The following is a 24,797-nucleotide window of genomic DNA, read 5'->3' on the forward strand; positions in this document are numbered from 1 at the left end:
CTTATGATGTTGAGACCCGCTAAATGGCATTTTATTTCGTGCCGCACGACCAACATGTTGAGTTTCATTCCCAGTCATCTCAACCAGAGTCTGCTGCACTTCATTTCAAGGAGCTCTTCCCATTGTCCTCTCAGTGCTGGCTTAAAATCAAAACTTTTTGGGTTCTCACCAGGGTTTAAACCCAGGACCACTTGCACCAAAGATTGAGTGTGCTAATCATTTGGCTGCATATAAACTCATCTAAGATAAATAGACAGATGAAATTATCAAGTGTTTGCTATTGTCTCACAGTTACATGTAACGTTTGTATTGAAAGATGACTGGAACATGTTGCTGATCACATTACCTTCACAATTGGTCAAGATTGTGAAAATGTTGTGCCTTAACTCTGCACCCCCTTCCCCAATATGATTATGAACATCAGTTTTAGAGCATATTTATATTTAACAAGACATGGAAATGAAAAGCAAAATTTACAGCTTATTATACACCAAGTTTAATGGTGGAATACATTATTTTTTGGTGGTATGAATGAAATTTTGCACTGTACATTAAAACTAGTTTTAACCTTTTTCCTTACTTAGCACTAAATTAATATTATATGAGGATATCACATTCAAAAACATTTTACATTTCTTATACTTTCTGTACTTTGAAAGCAAAATTTCATATCCACCTGCAAGTTTAACTGATATGTTTTTCTTTGATGACCTATCACATTCACAGCATCAGTCCTTTGTAGACTAAACAAAAAGGCAACCATTTCTTAAAATAAAATTATTAAGGCAAATGCGTAATAAACATAATATCAGTCAAACTTGAGAACTGGAAATACTCTGTCTGTAAACAGACAACTCATGGCTTGAATACTGGATGTTCTTCACCTGAAATGGAGAAACATGTTCAAAGTAGAGATAATTGGAGCATGTATTCTTGCAAATTTCAGTCATATTATCCTTATATTATAAGTTCATGAGTGTCAATCAGTTTCATCATATCATCATCACTCATCTTCATCATTGTGATTAGCCAAAAGTGTCAAGAAAAGCAAAGTAAAATAAAGCAATCAATCAATCAAATTTGTGTAATTTCTCTAGAACAAGTTCTCCCAACAAATTTGTATTCCTTCCGGAATTCTCTACCCCTTTTCAGTCCCTCATGAATTTTCAATACCATATTCAATCTTACGTAGAACTGTTAGCAAGAATGCAGGCTTGACCAGGACTCGAACCTGGGTCTCTGGCATTCCATATCATAGTTCTAACACTGAGCTACCGAGCCAGCCTGGCTTCGCCTGATTTTTCGTTTCCGCTGTTTTATCTGTGCACAATCGTCTGCCAGTGCTATTGCAGATATAAGATATAAATATTCAATCTTATCTGCAAACCTCTCTTTTTGACAAAACCTTTATGGACATCTGTCTGTAGAGATACAGTGGATCGCCGATTTTACATTTTCCTGCAGTATGCATTCAATCTTGATGGTCTCAACAGAGGAGAATGTTATAAAATTTCCCTACATTTGACATTTTCCTGCTTTTTATGTTTTTTTCATCTTGATTCACCTGGAAAGAGAATAATCAAGGTTCCACTTTATTTTTATATCATTTGTAAAAAATGTAAACTTAGTGATACATCACTTGAAATGCTAAAGATTGTTTCCAAAAGTTACAAAGTTGTCAGCACAAAATAGAAATTTGCATAATCTGCTTTAGTGCTCTCAGTTTTCTAAATACTCGTAGTAGTACATTGAATGTCCAGTTCGAACATTTTGTGGGTATTCTCAATAGCATTTCAGTGAACAGGATGTTGATTAATCTGGAAATGCTCAGGGAATTTTTTTTCTGGAAAAATCATGGAAAAGTCAAGGAAATTTTATTTTTTCTGGGAAAATCCGAATATTTTTAGGGTGTTTGGTAGATAATTAACTGGAGTAATATATTAATAAATTTTACTGTAATTATGCCCTACGTCCTCTATAATTATGAATTTTTGGAAAAAAATATATTTTTCTTAATCATTTGCTTGTGAAAGATGAGACAAACTTCCACTTACTATAAATAGAAGATTATATGTGGAATTCTGAGGGTGAGTATATAACTAAAAATGTTAGTAGTTGTAAATGAAGTGTTCATGTACATTCATTGCTAGAGCCACAAATTTATGGTGAATAAAAGTTCAAGATTTCGGTACAAAAAGTGGGTACATTTATGGATCAAGAGCAGTACATAAAAAATGGCATTTCGGTGTTAAATGTGTGAATATAAACCTAATTTTAATTTTAAAATCTACCTTTGTTACACAAAATATAAACTTCCCCTCTAATAGAACATTTATGTAGTTATAAGAAGATTAAGTTTTTTCCTTCATAAAGGAGTCCATTTTTGCTTCTCAAATATTTACAGCATAATTAATCAATTTTCCGTGATTTGCACATACATTGCAGGAAAATTCGGACTTCAGAAAGTGTCGAGTAAAATAAATTTCTAAATTTCGTGTTTACGAGTGTATTTCGCATTTTGCAATTCATTCTGCATAATTTCGTGACAAAATATGGTGGGAAAATGCAACTCACACCTCTCAAAAACATGAAAAATGAATGCATATTATAGTGTGCTGTTTCACATTTTGTTTCTCTGTCAAAAACAAAATATGCATGCCTCTATTAAGTGGTATGAAAACATTTGGTTCTTGGACTGGAAAACATGGAATAATCAGGGAATTTAGTTTTTCAAGAAACTGTAGACAGGCTAGTTAATGCTAGGACATTGTAATCATGGGATTCTCTGTTCAAATCACAGTGGGGACATATTTCATTGCTTTATATCCCACTTCAAACTGTAGGTCCTGTCCCGCTTGGGTTGTGCATACATCTGCAGTAGTCTCACTCATCAAAAACATGTTTCATCTAGCACAAAGAACTGTCATGTACAATAAATATTTTATGAATACTAGAGATAACATTAAAACATAAACATTATTGATTAAGTTCTATTATACTGTAACCATGCAGCAAAAATTAAGATCTTTTTAAAAATCCTGTATATTTCTTCTCTTCTTGCTTATGATGGAACTAACTAGTACATTGGGCATACAAATTACTTATTAAATATCCTAGCAATAAATAATGTCCAACTTTATTGTTGAAACCAAACAATCAATATTTAAGGGAATGAGTTGTGTACACATGCAATAACAATAAAAATGGAAATGCATATTGTTGGTATGTTCAAAAAGGAGAAAAAAAGCCACTTCATTTTAAATATAATTTATCAATGCTAGTTATATTATTAATTGGATAATGAACTGCACATATGTGACGTAAATTTCATCTTGCAAACATAAATACACTGAACTGGAGTAAATATCCATTCAAAGCAAAATTACAAGATGAGACACATTCAAAAATAATAGGCAAACTTTTCCAGGCTTTTCAAAAAAATAAAAATCTAATTTCTAATGTCATTGCCTTGTATTCAAGAGGTTCCAGGTTCCATACCTGGAGGCACATAGTGGTTCGTGCCCCACTTTAAACTGTAGGTCGAGTCCCAATCAGCATATAATAATAATAATAATAATAATAATAATAATAATAATAAATTCTTTATTTCCGTAGACCCATATCCATGGATGTGGAAAACGTCATACAATATTAAATATTACAAATGGAGTAGGATTACAATGAAAAGAACAAAATGCAAACACAAAAATACAAATAAATTATATGGGTTAAACATAAACAGTTATAAGTGTCACATACTAAACTTGTGAAAGAGAAAATCCAAATATAGGAGACATACAATATCAAAAGAATTTAAATGCTTCAATTTACTAATCCAGTTTAACTATTGAAATTCATTGAGATTATATAAAGGTATATCTGTTAAATACTGTTTAATTGCTTTCAGTTTCTTGTGAGTTTCTGTAATTTGTTTGATGTGTGTGGGAAGTTTGTTATGGTATTTTATTCCTGCAACATGAGGTGATTTGTCTGAGAGAACAAGTCTGTGTGCTTGCATGTGGAAGTTCTCTTTTTGACATGTGTTGTGCTGATGGATGGTCGAATTCTTATCTAATTTACGGTGTTTTAGTACATATTCAATTACTTTGTAAATATGTAGGGAATATATGGTCATAATTTTATTTTCTCTAAATAATTCTCTACATGAGTTTCTAATTGGTATTTTGAGCATATACCATATTGCTCTTTTCTGTAGAGTAAGCAAACTTTGAGTGTATTCCTGCGCAGCTCCTCCCCATGCTAGTATGCAATATTCTAGGTATGGATATACAAGTCCATAGTATAGATGTGTGTGTGTGTATGATATTGTGTTAGGAGTTTTAGGAGATATAAGTTTTTCCCTACTTTTTTGCATGGTCAATATGATATGTCCATCTTAATTTGTCACCAATAACTAAACCTAAAAATTTAACTGGATTTTCATAATTGATTTGATTATCATCTATTTGTAAGTTTATATTATCAAAATTGGGTTTATTTCCAGGATTGAAAGCCATGTACATTGTTTTTTGATAGTTTACATTCAAGTAGTATGAATTTAAGTGCTGAGTTATTATATTTACTGATATGTAGGTTTGTCTTTCTAATTGTTCTTGTGTATTTGCACTGCATGTTATGGTTGTGTCATCTGCGTACGTTAGAATATTTGTTTTGTCTCAGGCACGGTTGGCCCTATAGCGCACAGGATCAGTGAACCCCTAGTAATATATGTAATTTACCTCGAGAATGGACAATAAACAATGTCTTTACCTTTTGACAATTTTTCGATAAAATATTTTTGCACAAGAAGTCATGTATTTGTGTCCGTACCATGGAAAATTCTTTTGCTGAGAAAGAGAAACCGCGAGTCGGCTGCCCTCGTGCAGAACCCCTCAGGAGAGCTCCTGCCATAGTGAAGGTTCAGGCGGCAGGGCAGAAGCTCGGGGTAGCTATATGGACAAAATATATGGCAAGGGATACTGAGGAACCTCGATCTCCAATCAATGGTCATGCGCAGTTCGTGCTCTCTCAGAAGCCGCAGCAGAAGCCAGAAGACACCGTCCTCGCTGCACGCTGCGAGTGAGGCCCAGCTGGTTCCTTACTTCCAGTGTTGCCCTGTGAGGTTCAAGTTTGATGCCCGTTCGTTACATAGTTACATATTCAATCTTCTCTGTTGAATAATTTTTGTGCCGAACTTCTTGGCATAAATGCAAAATTGGGCAGAGAAGGATGAGTAGAAATGAATGAAAGCTGGAAATAGACGCGATGAATTAAAAGAAATACATTACTAAAATAATTCGAGCATGTATTCAGACTTTTTCCTTAAAGATGGAAACACTTCGGATATGTGAAAGTAAAAGAATGCCGCGTTTTTTTGCGGAAACTGAATATGTGTCATATGACTTCGGTGAACTCCCAGGAAAGTAATGCACGAGCCGCGTCTGTGTCTGGGACGGGTAAGTTGTTGGTATATAGTATGAACAGTAGCAGGCCTAGAATGGAGCCTTGAGGGATTCCTGTTTTTGCATATTCAGTATCAGATATAATTTTGTGAACCACGGAGTTTTCAGTATGTAGTATCTGGGTGTACTGTGGTCTATCCGTGAGAAAAGATTTTATCAGTTTGTATGTATTTCCTCTAATGCCAAGATTGTATATTTTTTGCTTGAACATAGAGTGTTCTAAGCAGTCAAAGGCTTTGGACAGATCCAGGAAAATAGCACAGGGTATCTCATTATCTTCTAATGCATCTATAATTATCTCAATAAATTGAGAAGTAGCTGTACTTGTCGATTTACCCTTTTGAAAACCATGTTGTAGTGGACTAATTATGTTATATTTGGCACAGAATTCGTATATTTTATTACAAATGATTTTCTCTAACAGTTTTGAGAAAGATGATGTGATCGTTATTGGTCTATAGTTTTTTATTTCTGTCTTCATTCCTTTTTTGAGTATTGGTTTAATTATACTTTTCTTCAGTACTTTTGGGAAAATTCCACTATTGATAGAGGCATTTATAGCATACTGCAGTGGTAATGTAATGTATTGAGAACATTTTTTAATTAGATGATTTGACCAACCATCTGGACCTGCTGATTTCTTATTATTTAAATTTTTTATCGTAGTTTCTAGTTCATTTAAGGTTATTTCATCTAAATAAATGGAGTTCAGTACAATATTTGATTCAATTTTAGTTCTTTGGGCACTTTTGGGGTCAATGGGACAGTTTACATAGGAGTTTGAGAAATACTTATTGAATGTATCTGCAATGTGTTTAGGGTTAGTTATTTCTACTTCATTTTCAAATAACGTATAAAGTCTAAGAGGGGGGATCGAAGATAGGCTATGAAAGCCTTTGCCACTCGCTTGCTAGGCGAGAGGAACATTGTAACTAAAACTGCAAGGGGACTAGCCCCGTAAAGAAGAACACACGGACATATATTTAAACACTACCTTTGACTGAACAGGCAGGGGAAGGAAAGACAAGGAATGTTCGTTACCTGGAGTTCTACGGCGATCTCTTCTCCGCTGGTCCTTGGATCGACGTGGTCCTACTCTGAAAGAAAACGGACGAGGGAGCAACTCCGGGCTCCAAACTCTGTACTTTCGCCGACCGATATTCTAACAATAACTTTAACTTCCCGATCGTTCGTTTGCTCCTTTTTCTGAACTTACGATGCGTACTACTCCTCACTGTAACTCCTTTTGTAACGTTCGGTAACAACTATTCATGCCATAACTTTCTTATTTCAACAACTTGTATAATTCCGAGGCACTAACTGTGCACGCGATAGATTTCAGATACCGACTGGGGGTTAGAAATATTCTCCCGAGCTATTTAAACGAAATTCGAACTTCGGCCGTTGAGAGACCGCGTCTCTCAATAACGGTGCTTTCAGCGTAAAGCTGTGTCTGCAGTATCTTTCCTGCGATTCCGGAAGAATTCGTATCAGCGGATTTTTACATCCGCTGAAGATCGCAGGTGGCATTTGCTTGAAAGAAGCTCTTTCCAGCTTCTTTCATACTCGGGCCCATTTTATGAAATGATTAGGCTATCGGACTATGGCGCCCAGGGTCCCGGATTCGACACACCTGCCTGGGGCAAAAAATTAGGTTCACGCAGGGAAGTTAATTTTTTGTAAAGTGAGCCCGGCCATACCAGTCAAATCTAGAAGACAATTTATTTACACCAACCCAAAAAAAAAATATTATTATACAAGGATGGGTGTAAGGAAAAATAAATTTTACACACAACCAAAAATCATGCACTTAAAGATCTTAACATGCTGGATTATAAACAACATTGATGGCACGCGTACTACGCGGGGTCAGCTGATGCTGACTCGCCATTTCTCATGGTGTCACCGTAGCGGTGTTTATCACTGTACACACGGAAGAAGAAAATATATTCGCTTCCTGGGCAAGGTCAGTTCCATTGCTATAGGTCAGGAAATGCGGAGTATGTTTATACACTTTCAACTGTTTAAATAAGTTATTTTAAAAAAAACTTGGGAAGCAGCACCCAAGAAAAAAAATTGGCATACAATATATACAGCAGGATCAACCTGAAGGGTTCACAAGTACAAACATTCAAATTGCGATATGATATATATACACATGAGGCGTTCCGCCCCCAAACTATTGTCTGTTTAGTTAATACACATAATTTGAAAAGGAAAAAAATAATAATAACAGTAGTGGCAGAAATTTAGGTCTTTCTGCCGGTCTCAAAAAAAAACTGATTCCCAATGTGACACTTCGAGTTTGTGTTTTTGACATATAGTCCTGGCCGAAATGTTGGTTGGCCAGAGGGAAACAGAAAAAAAGACACTTAGGTAGCGTTCTTGATGTAGCTGAAGGAAACCACATTAGCAATCGCGGTGGCCAGCGTCCATTGCTAACGGGGATCGGCGAAATGTTCTTGAAGATCCGGCGACAAGAGTCGAACCGGGAACACACGGAGCACACGAATCGACGCGGACACACACATTTGTATACGCAACGCGACACATGCAGAGGAGATATACCAGAAACTGGAAACAAGTTTATCCAATGAGTCCGAAAAACGTCACCGAAAGGCTATTCCTGGAAGAAAGTTCTGGCTCGCGTACAGTGGGAGTCCAGGAGGAACAGACACGCGAAAACGGCACTGGTAGAGCGTCCATTTTCACAGATTTTGGTATACGGCATGAGGGAACGCATGAGTGAGCATGAGGAGGTCCACCAAGAAGTGGCCGTATGCAGGTCGAAGGTCGATGAGGAGACCCAAACACACGAACGCGCACGATGTATGTTGGGCAAGCCTGGATTAGGTGTCGAACCCAAGAACATGTATGAAGAATCTTGTGATATCTGGTTACAAGCCACTGTGGGAAGGTGTTAGCCACACACCTGGGACGTTCCTGGGGGGGGGGTCGCTGGGACGAACTGATGACACTTGGGGGGGGGGTGTCGCTGGGACGAACTGATGACACTTGGGGGGGGGGTCATCTGGCTGCTACTGTTCTGGAACGTGAGAATCTATTCGGGGGTCCTGGTGAGTGGCTAACACCTTCCCACAGTGGCTTGTAACCAGATATCACCAGCGGCCCCACCACTACTCTTCAGGTTCCCAAGCCAAGGAGGACCCAGCGCCATAGGAACCCCCCCTCCTGAGTCCTTAATTTCGTGACCAGCAACGCCTAGTGTCCCCGCATCAGTTCACCAATGTGCTAACGTCACACTTCAGGATTCACGTTGCCGCCGCTGTCCGTCTGTCCACTCCAGGAACCTCCCCGTCGAGTGTTCACCATTTGGACCCAGTGCCCATCTCCGCACCACATGTCTCCTCCAAGTGCGTCGTCCAGTGCTCCACTTCGACCCCAGCGGACAGCACCTACTTTTGCAGTCAACAGTGTTACCCCTCCCACACTTTTCCAGATTGCCAAGATTCTTCATACATGTTCTTGGGTTCGACACCTGATCCAGGCTTGCCCAACATACATCGTGCACTTTCGTGTGTTTGGGTCTCCTCATCGACCTTCGACCTGCATACGGCCACTTCTTGGTGGACCTCCTCATGCTCACTCATGCGTTCCCACACGCCGTATACCAAAATCTGTGAAAATGGACGCTCTACCAGTGCCGTTTTCGCGTGTCTGTTCCTCCTGGACTCCCACTGTACGCGAGCCAGAACTTTCTTCCAGGAATAGCCTTTCGGTGACGTTTTTCGGACTCATTGGATAAACTTGTTTCCAGTTTCTGGTATATCTCCTCCCTCGTCCGTTTTCTTTCAGAGTAGGACCACGTCGATCCAAGGACCAGCGGAGAAGAGATCACTGTAGAACTCCAGGTAACGAACATTCCTTGTCTTTCCTTCCCCTGCCTGTCCACTCTAGGATCTTCACGACGCCCCCCCTCTCGTCGAGTCTTCACTATTTGGTGCCAGTGCCCCGCATCTCCACCACGTATAAAGTCTAAGAGGGGGGATCGAAGATAGGCTATGAAAGCCTTTGCCACTCGCTTGCTAGGCGAGAGGAACGTTGTAACTAAAACTGCAAGGGGACTAGCCCCGTAAAGAAGAACACACGGACATATATTTAAACACTACCTTTGACTGAACAGGCAGGGGAAGGAAAGACAAGGAATGTTCGTTACCTGGAGTTCTACGGCGATCTCTTCTCCGCTGGTCCTTGGATCGACGTGGTCCTACTCTGAAAGAAAACGGACGAGGGAGCAACTCCGGGCTCCAAACTCTGTACTTTCGCCGACCGATATTCTAACAATAACTTTAACTTCCCGATCGTTCGTTTGCTCCTTTTTCTGAACTTACGATGCGTACTACTCCTCGCTGTAACTCCTTTTGTAACGTTCGGTAACAACTATTCATGCCATAACTTTCTTATTTCAACAACTTGTATAATTCCGAGGCACTAACTGTGCACGCGATAGATTTCAGATACCGACTGGGGGTTAGAAATATTCTCCCGAGCTATTTAAACGAAATTCGAACTTCGGCCGTTGAGAGACCGCGTCTCTCAATAATGGTGCTTTCAGCGTAAAGCTGTGTTTGCAGTATCTTTCCTGCGATTCCGGAAGAATTCGTATCAGCGGATTTTTACATCCGCTGAAGATCGCAGGTGGCATTTGCTTGAAATAAGCTCTTTCCAGCTTCTTTCATACTCGGGCCCATTTTATGAAATGATTAGGCTATCGGACTATGGCGCCCGGGGTCCCGGATTCGAGTCATGCCTTCGGCATGATACGATAATGTGGTATTTTCATTATGCTTATTGGAGTTTTTGCCTCTTTGCTCATTTATGATATTCCAAATTGCATTTGATGTATTACTATATTTCTGATATTATCTTTGAGGTGTTTGGATTTTTGATATCTTATTAGTTTTTTATATTCATTTTTCTTTATTCTATATGACTCACAAAGTTTGTTTTCCTTAGTTATGCGCATTTTGTCATAAATATCTTTGAGGTCATTCTTTTTGTGTATTATTTCATTTGTGACCCAAGTTTTTATTTTTTTGTTTGGTTGAACATGCTTTGTTTTTAAGGGGCATGCAAGATTTATGAAGTAAGTTAATATGGTCATGAACTTCTCCCATATGTTTTCGGTTTCACTTTCTTGAAATACTAGATCCCAATTTTCTTTACCTAAGAGGTGTAACAAATAGTTTACATTGTCTTCCCCCATGTTTCGGTTTTCTATTCATATAGGTTTTTTTGCGTTGTAATGTGGTTTGATGATACTAACTTCAACAATTTGTGCTGTGTGATCAGATATTAAGTTGTGTATCACTTCTGCCTGTATTGTGTCAGAGGGGAGATTGGTGATAACATGATCTATTAGACTTTTGGAGTTACATGTTATTCTAGCTGGATCTGTGATTATCTGTGAGAGTCCATAGGACCTAAGGAGATCAATGTATTCTGTAATTTTATTATTGCTCTTGAGGAGGTCAATGTTAATATCTCCCAGGATAATGATTTTGCAATTCGATCTTGTTATTTTTGTTAACATGATTTCTAGCCTTTGATAAAAGATTTGTAAGTCAGTATTTGGAGAACGGTATAGGGTTATTATCTTCACAGATAAATTTCCCATATCAATTTCCATACCTGCTACTTCAAAGACCTTTTCGGTGCATAGTGATTCTAACCAGTGTATTTGTTTCCATCCAATTAGTTTTTCTTTAATGAATATGCCTATACCACCACTTTTGAACTCTTTTCTTGTAAAGAATGAGATCAATTTGCCCTTTTAACCTACAGAATTCTGTTTGTTCTTCATTGAGTCCATATTCAGTTACAGTAAATACATCTGGTTGTAATTCCTCTAGAGATATTATTATCTGATCTACTTTGTTGGTAATGGATTGAACATTGTTATGCATAATTTTTAAGGAAGTGTTATTTTTGCTCATTTTTTTACTCTCACTTACCATAAAAAAGAGTATCTTAGTTTGATTGGGTTTTTTTATATTCCTTTTCAAAGGCCTGTCTGTGGCACTGACACTAATTTTTTCTGTGCATTTCATCTGTGCATAAAGTGAACTTAAAACAAAATCTCATTTACTTTATTTATTTGTTACACTTTAGGTAATGTAGATGGTAGTATTGTCAATTTGTTCATGTGGACTCTCATTTAAGCTGTAAATAGAAAAGTTCATCTGTTAACTATATTGTCAGGGTAGAGTCATTCCTCATGCAAAGTACAGTTCAATAGAAAATGAGTTAAATATGCAGCATTACTTAAATTTCACATCCCCCCCCCCCTTCCCACACACACACATACACATAATGAGTTTTTCCTTCCACTGACACCCCAGTAAATATTCCACAACTGAAGACACTACTATGACTCTTTGACTATTTGATATTGACTTCCATATATTTGTGAATATATGTTTGGGAAAAACTGTGGGAAAAGACTTCCTAACTAGACTCTTTTTAAACATGCCTATTTTGTAACCTTTCCATGTTTGCTACATTAAAATCCCTTTCTAGGCTCTCTTGGATATCTGCCCACAGACGTACAAGCACCTCCTGATGAAGAAACTGGATTCAGCTGTCAATTTGGTTCCAGGGGTGACCCCTGCTTTACATCAACCTTATGAAGACAAGAACTGTATTGTAGCCAACATGTTACTACATTTTACAAGGCAACTACCCTTTTATATACAGGGTGAGTCAGAAATATGGCTGCACGTTTGAAGTAAATATAATGTGTTACTGTACAGTGTAGAGCGAAATGGTGAATGGTGTATGAAACTTTATTTTTTTTAATTTCAGGAAAGAGTCTCATACCTAAGCTTACGTCATTAGCCAAGATGGCACTGAACATGCAGCAACAAGTTACAGTTGCAGCTTGGGTAATTACATCCCAGAATGATCATGAGAACTGTGTGCACAGCAATGAGCTTATAATAAACAACAACTTGACGTAAGCAGTCATTTTCTCCACTTTCCCACAGTTGATGGCAACAATGTTACATTAAAAACACGTCTCACCAGTCTTACGATCATTCTGGCATAAAATTGCCCACACTGTAACTGTAACTTGCTGCTGTTGTTCAACACAATCTCGAGAAAGCTAGAGCATGTGACTCTAGCTCTGAAATGTGGAAATGAAGTTTCAAGTTCAATATACCATTCACCATTTCCCACTACATTGTACAGTCACACACAACATTTGCTTCAAACATGTAGCCATATTTATGACTCACCCTATATATATTTTTAAAAAAAAGTATTTTATGCCTTATATCTTTCCAAAGAACAGCTAGGTAATGGTGACCTACATCTTTTTTGCTCTTCTTTTATAATATAGTTTTCTACATATTAAACTGATTTTTAGTTGTTTATGTGTTCTTTGGAATTTGGAATGAGATACATACGAGGGCAATTTTTCTTGTAGTGGCAACACTTTTGGTATATGCTTGTCAGTTGTCGCTGGGACAATAGATGATCTGGTCTTGTTTAGTCTTGTACTACATATCGTGTGTAGGTGTTTGTTGCTTAATAGTACTGTTGTGTGGTAGTTAGAAGACACTAAGTGAAGTGTCTGTATAATAAAACTCTGAACAATGTTCACGCTTGAAGAACAGCGAATATTCATCAAATTTCAGGTTGCACGGGGAAGGAATGCACACCAAATTCACAAGGGCTTACGCAAGGCATGTGTGGACAACGCTTTACCGTATCGTACCGTTGCCAAATGGGCCAAGGCATTTGCAAGTGGTTGTAAATCAGCCGTGAAAGAACATGGTGGCGGGTATCCTCGCACAGCAACAGATCACACCACCTTGATGCACTTCGCAGATTGCTGGAGAATGATTGGCGTATTTTTGTATGTATGTACGAGGTGTTGGAGCACCCACCTTATTCTCCTGACATGAGTCCCTCCGACTTTGATTTGTTTTCCAAGATGAAGGAACCGCTGAGGGAAAAGCCCTTTCCAGATGTCGCGAGCATCATTCCAGCCACAGGGTGGTCTCTGCACACACTGGCATGGACGGGAGCTATCAATGGCATCCAACGACTGCCAGATGTTTGGGAACGTGTTCACGCAGCAACAGGAGATTACATTGAAGGATTGTAAATGGTTCCAGATATTTATCTTCTTTCATGCCTCTTTCTCATACATGTTGCCACTACAAAAAAATGGCCCTCATACATACATACATACATTATATATATATATGTACATACACACACACTCATCCTATTCCTGTGTTTTATATATATACACAAAAATGGCATAGGAGACAGTAAACACCACGATTGAAGAAAAGTTTGTTATTTCGAGATCATGACCTCATTTTCACAGTAGGTAGAAAGTATGGAGTACAAAAGCGTAGAGGCACAGAATACTGATGCCAGCATCCATAAGCACAGTGGTGCCAGAAACAATTGATAGAACATGGGTTTTGCGAAAAGATCCTTTCACCAGTGTTTACTGCGGGATGGACGGTGGGTGGGTTGTGGTTGGGGGGAATGGGAGAATACTTATTGGATGGCTAGGTTGAGTCAGGGGGTATGGTGGCGTGCATTCCTGAAATGTAGGCCCTTTTCCATCACCTGCGGATGGAGGTGTCAGTGTGCTGGGGTAATAGGTGTATTATGACTACATGGAAACAGCTGTTGAAGGTGGTGTTGTGGCTGTTGGTGTGGGTGGCGACGGTAAAGGTGGATTTTTGGGTGGAGGCTCTGTGGTTATTGATGCAGAGGTTCAAGGGGGGGGGTAGAGGTTTCACCCAGGTAGAAGTAACCACAGATTTGACAGATGAGGGTGTATATTACGTTATGGAGCAGGTCTTGCATCTGGGTTTGTTGCACTTGTGGGCTGGTGGTGGTGGGATGGGAGCGGTGGGTGTATTATGGATCAAGATGTTCTTGAGGTTTGGGGGGCATTTCAAGCGCCTCACTTACACACAACACACACACACACACACTGCAATTATACAAAGAAGTAGTACGGCAAGTAACCAAAAACCATACTCTTTCACACAGTACGAAAACACACTCTTGGTTCAAGGTCTGTTCCTCACTCCATTCGCAGTTCTGTCCAGGGCACCTGTAGCCGCGAAGGAAAGAACAACTCGAGCTCTGAGCTTTCAGATTGGAAACAATGCTCACGAAAACCATTGACTTTTAATGATTTAGTCTGCAACGTACTCTTGATACAGTGTTGCACATTCGAAACCTCCAAACGATTTCGAGCGAAGCACAATGCTTTCGAGGGTAAACTTAAGCATGACGTTACTGGTCGAAAATGTCGGCATCTCCGCTAGCACCGCCCGCCACACTTCTCCCGATCTCTCGCCTCGCGAGGAATAGGTCGCACAGTATTTTAGCTTAGGACCATTGCTGATCTACATATATTTTCAAGTCTGAGTTAATGCCTGAATACCTCATGAAGAAGAATCTTTGAGATGCACGTGCAGTTACTTATCAGCCACTGAGAAGGTCTTTCCACCCATCTGAGGCCATTGTATACCTTCCTTATTAATTTGTAAACTTGCTGCTGTGGTAAGCATGCATAGAGATATTGAATTTTCATTTGCCAGAGAATTTCTATAAGATTTAGTCTTCCAAGAGACAAGACACCACTTCTCTTTATTGGTACAAGCACCATCTTTGTAGCACACTTGATCAGTGTTGCAGCTTAAGGTCTTTTTGTAAATAGCAGTTGTTACCTTTGACTTATACAGCGTGTCCTATAATTTTTGTTGTACCTCTAAGGTTTTCATTCCACTTTCCCTCGTATTTATATAATGATGGTCATTCTGGCTCCATTTGAATAATTTATTATCTAAAATTAGCGTTAGTGGACAGGATCACCATGTCTGTAGACTTCTTGATGTAGGAAGTTTTCAAATATACATTTTTCAAATGTTCAGTGATTTCTGAAGAGATTCCCTTGGGATATCAGCAAGATCAGTTCCAGGTAGGTTTTGAAACCTAACGTCACCCTCATTTTCAGGGATTGAATTGCAGATATGTGTGTGAATCTAGTTTGTGGATTTTCCTTGGTACTGGAGCAAAGTTTAAGCGCTTTGAGAGAATGGAGATAGTGGCTTCATCAGGTTGACCATCATGTGGTGGTTTTTGTTCTGCCTGGTTTGCTTTGGTTCGTTGGTTGAGGTTAAACAACCATGGTCTTGTTGCATTGGGCTTCCAGACAAGCTTTGGTGGTGGATCAACAATACTATCTACACTGTTTCACTGAGCAATCTCCATCAGCAACACAGAGCATCAGTCCCTGCATACAGCCTTAAGGTAGAATGGATACTCAAAAAGCACCATAAACAAAATACTAGAGTGATGCATAACAGGCTTAGCAAACAAACCCAGACTCAAGAAATCCAGACACGCCTAAGAAGCAGACTACAAAATTGAAAGGATGATCTAGGATCTGGTGTTTACTGTATCAGTTGCACCTGCGGTAAAGCCTACATCTGACAAACTGGAGGTCAATCAAACAAAGCTGCAAAGAACACTTCAGCTACATCAAGAATTTCCATCCGGAAAAATCAGTGTTAGCAGAACATTCTATCAGCGAGGACCATAGAATTTAATTTACTTCACCACAACTCTTATCATCAATAAGTAATTCATTTGCTGTGATCGCATCATCAAGAAATCAATATTCATTCACGGGGAAAAGCACAATCTCGACAATGACTCAGCTGGCAATAGTCGACCGAGAGCATAGACATGGGAAACACGGCACCCAATTGGCCTAACACCTACACTCAAGGTTATTTGAAGTATAGAGGTTGGGTCAATCTGTTGTTTACTCGGATTACGAAACGACGGTAAGAGGTGAATTTATCCATGAAACTAATTCCAAATCTATGCGCTAGTGTTGCACTATGCAGATAGGAAACCATGCCATAAACTGAACACACGAAATCGAGTACACAAATGAGCATTTCCACCCATTTACATTTTGTGGCTTCAGACAAATTGAAAATATCGATAGGTATTACTTATTGTTATGCGGGACAGAATAATATTGATCGGAACGGGATTTTAAAAAAATACCGACATTCGGGATGGAAAATATTAGCAATTTTCCGACTAAGTCGGGAAGTTTTCGGGACAGGAAATGTTCGAAATTTCCTGAGGCTCTTGAAATCTCGAATTCTACACGTCATTTTCAAGTTAAGTGATTGTCTTTGCGTTTCTAGAATAAAAACTAACAATTTCCGATCAGTTCCAGACACCTGCAATGCAGAAAACATCGAGAATTAATAACATTTTAAAATGACCATTCGGTATTTCCTGACTGCTCACGATCCAGAAAAGTAGGGAAGTCATTTGCTGAAGTCGGGATCGGGAGGGGAATTTATTTTCCAGTCACTACTTTTCGAGATCCCGTACACCACTTGTTAGATCCCGTACACCACTTGTTATTATTATTCATTTTAGTTCAGCACAAGATACATCTCCCAAGCACGTTGAACATAATATACTGTGCATACCAGAAAAGAAAAGTTCAAATGAGCATTTATGTACGCTATATTTATCAAGTGTGGCTTCTTACCGAAGTTTAAAATCATTAATAATACAGCTTTTGTGTTGGTATTTTATAAGCATAAAATATACACGAAGTTTTGTTCAAAGCTAAGTTGCGTTACTGCGAAGCCATAATTAGATTTTGATCAGCTGTAGGAGTTTAGCTTAATGGTTTAATTTTTGCTTTGTAACTTGGCCATAAGATTGAATTCAATTGCAGAAGTATTGTATTTTTTAATATCACTTATACGCTCTATGGAATAAATATTACTGTGTTTGTGATGGTCTTACATAGTAGTATACATTTTTGAGAATACTTCAATGAATTGAATACATTGCCACAAATATTTAAAACACTATTACTAATTTGTATAATAAATTTTAAACTTCTGTTCTATAGAATCCTTAAAAATATCACCAGTAATTCTTTCATATAATCAAAAGAATATCACATTATGAATCTCCTGCCTGTGATTGCGGAGTAATCAAACAAACATAAAATTATCTATTCTTCCATTCTTCTTAAGGAACAAACACAGTTTTAAAGTTAATGTCCATTAATGGTAGTATAATATAAATGTAGTATAAAACAAATGTTTCATTAGCAAGCTCTTTACTGTGGTTCTAAATTAAGATGTACTTTTATTCTTGAATAGATAGATAACACTGAGGAACAAAAAAAAAAAGATTTTATTTTGCGGCATAAAGTTTAATAACAGTTTCAGCACACAAAACAGCTGTGATTGCCAATTGTATGATTGGTTCAGTTGAATTGACTCCAGTTATGAAAATAAACACACCATGGAAAATGTAGGAGGTAAAATTACTCTACGCTTTTCTCGGTAATATCAAAATTTGATATTGGGCTGAAATTCCCAGTAAGAAACTTATTTATTTATTTGTAAATTGTTGCTAGGCAACTTATGAAGCATTGCTAGGCAATATATCGGACACTCAACATAGCTTAAGGAAGAATACCAAAACATAAAAATGGTTTTAGAAATAAATTGAATATGCTGAACATAAGTGGCTCGTGTGTGTGGATTTCAAGATGGTGAATTTTTTACTAGGACAGCAAAGTGGGTACACAAAGTATCCCTGTTTCTTATGTTTGTGGGATAGTCGTGCTAGAGAAAGCATTGGACGATAAAAGTTTGGCCCCCAAGGGAAAATATTAGTGTGGATTGCTAATATCATTCATGAACCGCTGATAGATAGGGACAAAATCATCCTTCCGCCACTGCATATTAAACTTGGGTTCATAAAACAGTTTGTCAAGGCCTTAGATACAAGTGGTGATTGTTTCAAACATATATGACACACTTTTCCAGGACTAAGTATTGAAAAATTGAAGGCAGGAATCTTTGACGGACGACCACAAATTCGTACACTTATAAATGATGCCAATTTTACAACTTACATGTCTTACATCGAATCTGAGGCCTGGCTGAGCTCTGTGTCCGTCGTCAAAAACTTTTTGGGGAATCACAGAGCAGAAAAGTACACCGATATAGTTGGAAATATGCTGAAAAAGTTTGAGAAATTGGGAGCTAATATGAGTGTGAAGATACATTTTCTACATAGCCACGTTGACAGATTCCCTGAGAACCTTGGTGATTTTAGTGAAGAACGGGGAGAAAGGTTCCATCAGGATATAAGGATAATGGAAGAAAGGTACCAGGGACGGTTGGATCGCCACGTGATGGCCGACTACTGTTGGAGCTTACAGAGGGATTGTCCTAAAAAGCAATACAGCACAGGAAATCGTATAGAAAATGTTTCACATAGTTTGTTACTTCATTGTGTACATATTTTCTTAATTATTATGATCATAGGGCTATATAAATTTATTTTTGTAATAATGATTGTAATCACAAAAAGAAATATTAAATTGTTGTTGGACGTTCATTTATATGTATGTCTTATGTCTCCACCATTTTGGTTTAGTTGCATTTATTTCATAAATTAGAGCCAATTCAGGAAATATATTATTATATCATTATTCAGCAGCATGAAATTGCCCTAAATTAGCTCTCAAACACTGTGCCGCAATTTCTCTGTTCCCCAGTGTAATAGTAGGCAAATTGTCCATCGCTATTTTCATTATTTTTTGTTCTACATCCTGTGTTGTCCTCTACTTATTTCAATTTGTGATCACCAGATTGGGGAAAACAGACTGGAAGAAATGGTGATGGACAATTCGCCTACCATTTCTTTTGCCATTGGTGTACAATTCTCTCTCGCCTTCCCCTACATATTCACATAAAGCAATGAAAATACAAACTGCTAATTTTTAATTCGATTTTGGTTCTATATTAAACGGTACGTGTTTGTATTTATATTTGATAAATTTACTTTCCTCTTCAGGCCCTTTAAGTCAATTGAGATGATGATGAAGTGATAAAATGAATGACCGACCACAGTACCCCTTACTCATATAGCGACCACAAGGAAAAGAACCTTCGTTGAAAAGTCCCCATGCACCTTCCTCCTCTTCCGTTCAACTCGGGCCATAAGAAAGCATGCTCTGCTCTCCCCTCCCCTCCACGTGGGAGTACGGTGCACAGGACAGGAGTCGCGAGTCTGCGCAGGTTTTTTTTTTGCTTGTGGTTCCACTATAATAATAATTGTACACTCACCTCACTTAGTTCTCCGGCAGTTTGTTTCTTTGTACAGCATATTTGCAGAAGATTCAATTCAATCTACAGGTGTACACTGTATATAACACACCTTATTACTAACTTCCTTGCCCCTGTACATCCAGGGTCAAGAAAAACGAAGAAATGAGCATAATTTTCTCTTCGGAGAAGATATTGAACCTAAACCAAAGATAACACAAATGATGAACTCGACAATGTAAATTGATGAGATTTAATAAATCATTTGATGAAGTGCACTAATTCTGAGTGGACTAATCAAAAAGGATATAATCAGCTCAGACCCTATTACTTCTTCATGGTATGGGACGTAAAGTTCCCGCCAACCGTTTGACGGCATTAGGGGCTATCGTATCTCCTTTTCCACAGCCTACAGTACACATCCTAATATAGACATTGTTCTTGTTCTGGTGTTTAATATGTGCATATTGCAACACTGTAGTTTTGCACTTTCCTTGACTTCACATTGAAGTGTTACATTCATTTGACCGGTTTTACGTCATCGCACGCAAAAACTTCAACCGTTACCATGGATATGGGCCCAGGCTGCCTACACTGAATTCTGCCCACACCAAATAATAAAATTAAATTCACACACATCTGGACTTCAGTCTCTGAAGATGAGGGTGGTGTTATCTTTCAAAAGCTAGGAAGCCTATGCGGAAGTGTTCTGGTCGATATCCCATAAAAATCTCATCTTCGTTCACTGCCAGAAAAGCATCAAGAATTATTTCAGTGGGAAAGGAAAAAATACCATAGGGAGGCTTGATATTTTTATGGGGACAGTAAGAATCCAGGGAAGTGAAATTTTTTTAATACCCTGCCCATCAAGCACAGTTAGAAGAAGAAAATTTAAATTTTACACCAAATGCCTTTTATGTAAGTCACTTTATTCCCTGAATAAACCGAAGTATAGAGAAAAATTGTAAAATGTAGTACTGTTATGAACCTACAATTATGCAAATTTATGTTGAAAATTGTTCCATATTTCATCATTCAAAAAATTAATTCTGTAGTTCAACACTAATAAAACAAGTTCGGTGTGTATAATTTAGGGAAGGAACAGATCTCACTTTAAACTGTAGGTCCAGTCCCAATTAACCTATCTGTACATAAAGTGGACTTAAAACAATAAAAACTCAGTCTTCATTATTGTTGAAACATACAACAAAGTAACTGTTAATTTTGCTACTTATTAACTGAAAAGAAAACCTGTTGTAACTAGTAGGGATGTGCAAGATCCCAATTCCAGTGTCAGGAAATGATTTCTCAACTTTTCGGGGATCGTCCAAATGGTTATATTTAAAAGTGGTTAATTCTCGATGTTTTCTGTATTGCAAGTATCTGAAACATCTTGGAAATTTTTAGTTTTTACACCAGAAGTGAAAAAAAAAAAAAAAAAAAAAAAACTCAAGGGAAAATCAAGCGTAGAATTCGAGATTTCTAATGTTGGAAAACTTTTAACATTTCCTGTTCTGAAAATTTTCCGATTTAGTTGGGAAATTGCAAACTTTTTCTGTCACAAACATCAGGATTTAAAAAAAATTCCCTATCCTAACCAAAACATTTCTGTCCCGCAGACCCCAGTAACTAGTTTTTGATGAATGCTATTGATTACTCTTAGACAGGATGATGTATTCTCTGGTGTTTGGTAAAGAGATAATGAATTGTTTAAAGTGGACCTATTATCAGGAACATCTTTGGGGACTTCATTCACAGGAAGAGGAATCGTAAGCATTTCTGATATGAAGAGAAATATAGAAAGGCATGTTATATCAAATTGACATTTTATATATAAGTTATGAATAGTAATTTTATTTGTAGGAAAAGAAACTGCATGTTAGAAAATTGTTATGCATAAAGACGGTGCACTTACTATTTCAATTACTGTATTTCTTGCTGTATAAGATGCAGTGAATTTATAAATAATTTACAGTATTTCAAATATAAAGTAATATATAGGCTGGAAAATATGGTAACTCTTAACTGTAGATATAAAATCTTCATGATCTATGGAATAACTTCAAAATTAATTTTGATGAAAATCTGAAAATCAAACTTAGTTTTCATGTACTTTTAAAAAAACAAGTTATCGTAATAATAACTTTTCATGAAGCAATAATTACTTTTAGGGCAAATTGAGACAAACATTAAAAAACTTTTTGTCTTCGTGTAGGTTTTAGAAGAAGGCACATTTCCTTCTGTGGACAGAAAGCGCTTTCAAATTTGGACTGTGTTCGGTTCCTTTCATCAATGGAAGGTTAGTGTTATTTTTTGATATTGCATGTAATTGTACACCAGTATCAACGATCACTACTTACATTGTTAATCCATTGTTGAACAATGTTGAAATTGCCATGGGATTCCCCTCATAAATAATACTTGCCATTTAAAACAAATCTTTCCCAAGAGCAAACTTGTTCATGAAGAAAAAATCATATCGTACAATTGTAGAGTTGCTGGAACTTATCTTTTAAGTGTTATGTAAAGAACACCTATGCCAAGGCCAGTATTCAAACCTAGGAGCCCTGGCATCATAACATGCTGTGCTAACCACTCTGCCATGGAGGTCAGCTATTGTCACTATTGCTTGTATAAATTATTAAGGATGTAACACATTGATCAGTACTATTGGAATAAACCAATATAAGCAAAATTATTTATTGATAAAACTGATAATTTTACAGTTGACCCAATATTTCTATAAATAGCCTCAACTTAACTGCACACCACTATCTTGTAATTTTTATGAATGTAATTCATGCATCAAGGTTTTATAAACGAAACTTCTACATTTTGCAGTTCCTTTTTTTAAAATGTAAAATTCATACCTGTTGACATGCCTCTGGCTGAATGCTAGTTTGCTGTATCTCCACTTTTCGTCTGAGATGAGTTTGTGACGTTATTGTGTTACAGGTTAACGTGTCACACTTCCAAGCATTGTATTTGGTGTGATTGATAAACATTAGTAAAATGTTTGCTCAAATCTTGTAGTGTATTCAAAATCCATATAAGTCAAACTTTAATCAGCTATCCTGCAAAGTCAATGCAGATGGACATTCTGCAAAATAGTATTCAGGTGGCGATACATTAAGGATATGAATGAACCATTCAAGTTCTTTGTGCAGATGGACATTCTGCAAAATACGATAGGTCACACTAAAAGTTTTTAGACACGCACAAGTAAAACACTGGAGACCAAAAGTATGAATGCTATAATTTTTCAAAGTATTCTCCATGACAGTTGATACACTTGTTCATCCGCTCAAACCAAGTGTGAAAGCACTGGGACCACACATCTGCAGGCACCTCTTGAATGCACTGAACGAAGGCGGTGACTGCCTCCTCGGGAGTAGGAAATGAAGAACCTCTTAATGTATCCTTGATTTTAGGGAACAGGAAGAAATCACAAGGGGCGAGGTCAGGACTGTAAGGAGGATGAGTCATTTCTTCGATGTTGGAGGCTTTGAAGAATTCAATTTTTCGTACTGCTGTATGGCTGCGTGCATTGTCTTGATGCACAATAATGCGACTTCGTGGGCGTTTTTCACGAACTTTACCGTACGATCTCCGGTAAACAAACCGTAGTGTACCATTCAGCATTAACGGTCTGACGTCCCTGTACCGGCACTGTTGCAATATGGCCCGTTCGACTGAAGAAAGTGGCAACCATTTGTTTGCCAACACTTCGTCCCTTCCTGACTTTTGTTGGTGGGTCTTCATCCGGGAAGATCCACTGCGTCGACTGTCGTTTGCTCTCGGGTTCATAACAGTACACCCAAGTTTCGTCACCTGTTACGATGTCATACACTGCATTTGATTGTCCTTGGTTAAATTTGTCCAGCATTTTCATGCACCATGTGACCCGTGCCTGCTTTTGCTCCTGAGTAAGATGGTGTGGGATCCATCTGGCACAGAGCTTCCTGACACCAAGGCGGTCATGCAGGATCGTTTAAACCTGACTCATACCAATACCCAGTGTTGCACTAATAACTGCATATGTCACCCGGTTATCCTCCTCTATCATGCGACGCACTCTGTCGACGTTTTCTTGAGAAGTTGCTGTCACAGGACGACCATCACGTAATTCATCACTGAGTTTTTGACGTCCACGTCGGAATTCTAAAAACCAATTATACACAGTCGCATGGCATGGGGCTTCCTCCTGAAATACATTTCGGAGCCTTTCATAACATTGCTGCTGCGTTAAACCTGCTCGAAAATCGTAAAAAATCATTGCTCTGAAGTGCTCCCGTGTTAAATCAATTTTACTGTACACACACGACAATAATTGACTAATTTCTGGCACACAACAATTAACAACTATAAATTCTGCAGCATTATCACACTTCACAGACTACTAACTTCAACATATCCTAGAGACAATGTATTGCTGCAATCAGTGTTGCCGCATCTAAAAACTTTTAGTGTCACCCACGTAGTATTCAGGTGGCGATACATTAAGGATATGAATGAACCATTCAAGTTCTTTGTGGAATATTTCTTATTTTATCTCAGATAGATCTGAATCTGGACATATTCATGCCATCCACATTATCAGTACTCCTTCACTCATAAAGTATTTGGCATGGGTCCAGTTAGTCAGAAAACAAAGGTTGCATGTCAACCACAAAATCTCTGCATGTTAAACATCACCAGTTTATTTGTTTATTATTTATTTTTTATTACCTCCTGCATATGGATATCTAAAGGAAAAAAATTACGCATCACTTTTAATTGAAGGGTTCAGGAGTAATACAGGGTGACATTTTGTTCATTATTGAGTTTCTTAAGCAGAAAGCTTATTTTAGAAGTGTAAGGGTGGCCTTATACGAAGGCACCAAAAATCAACCTCACTTCCAAATAGTACTACACCTCGGTAATTGCAGTCTTGCAACGAGGCTCTGGCATCTGGACTTATGGCCAGCATAATCCTCTGTGCATTATGTGTTGTTGATTGATTGAATTAGGTTATTTTCATCGCTCTTCTGCCACAAGGATGAGGATGAGTGATGATATGATGAAATTGATGAAGGAACACTAACAAAGAACATCTATGCCCAGGTCAGGACTCCTGGCATCATAGCATGCAATTTGTGTTGTGTTTTTGTGCTGAGTGCCC

Source organism: Lepisma saccharinum, chromosome 14, assembly GCF_977018435.1.
Source record: "Lepisma saccharinum chromosome 14, izLepSacc3.1, whole genome shotgun sequence".
Lineage (NCBI taxonomy): Eukaryota > Metazoa > Arthropoda > Insecta > Zygentoma > Lepismatidae > Lepisma > Lepisma saccharinum.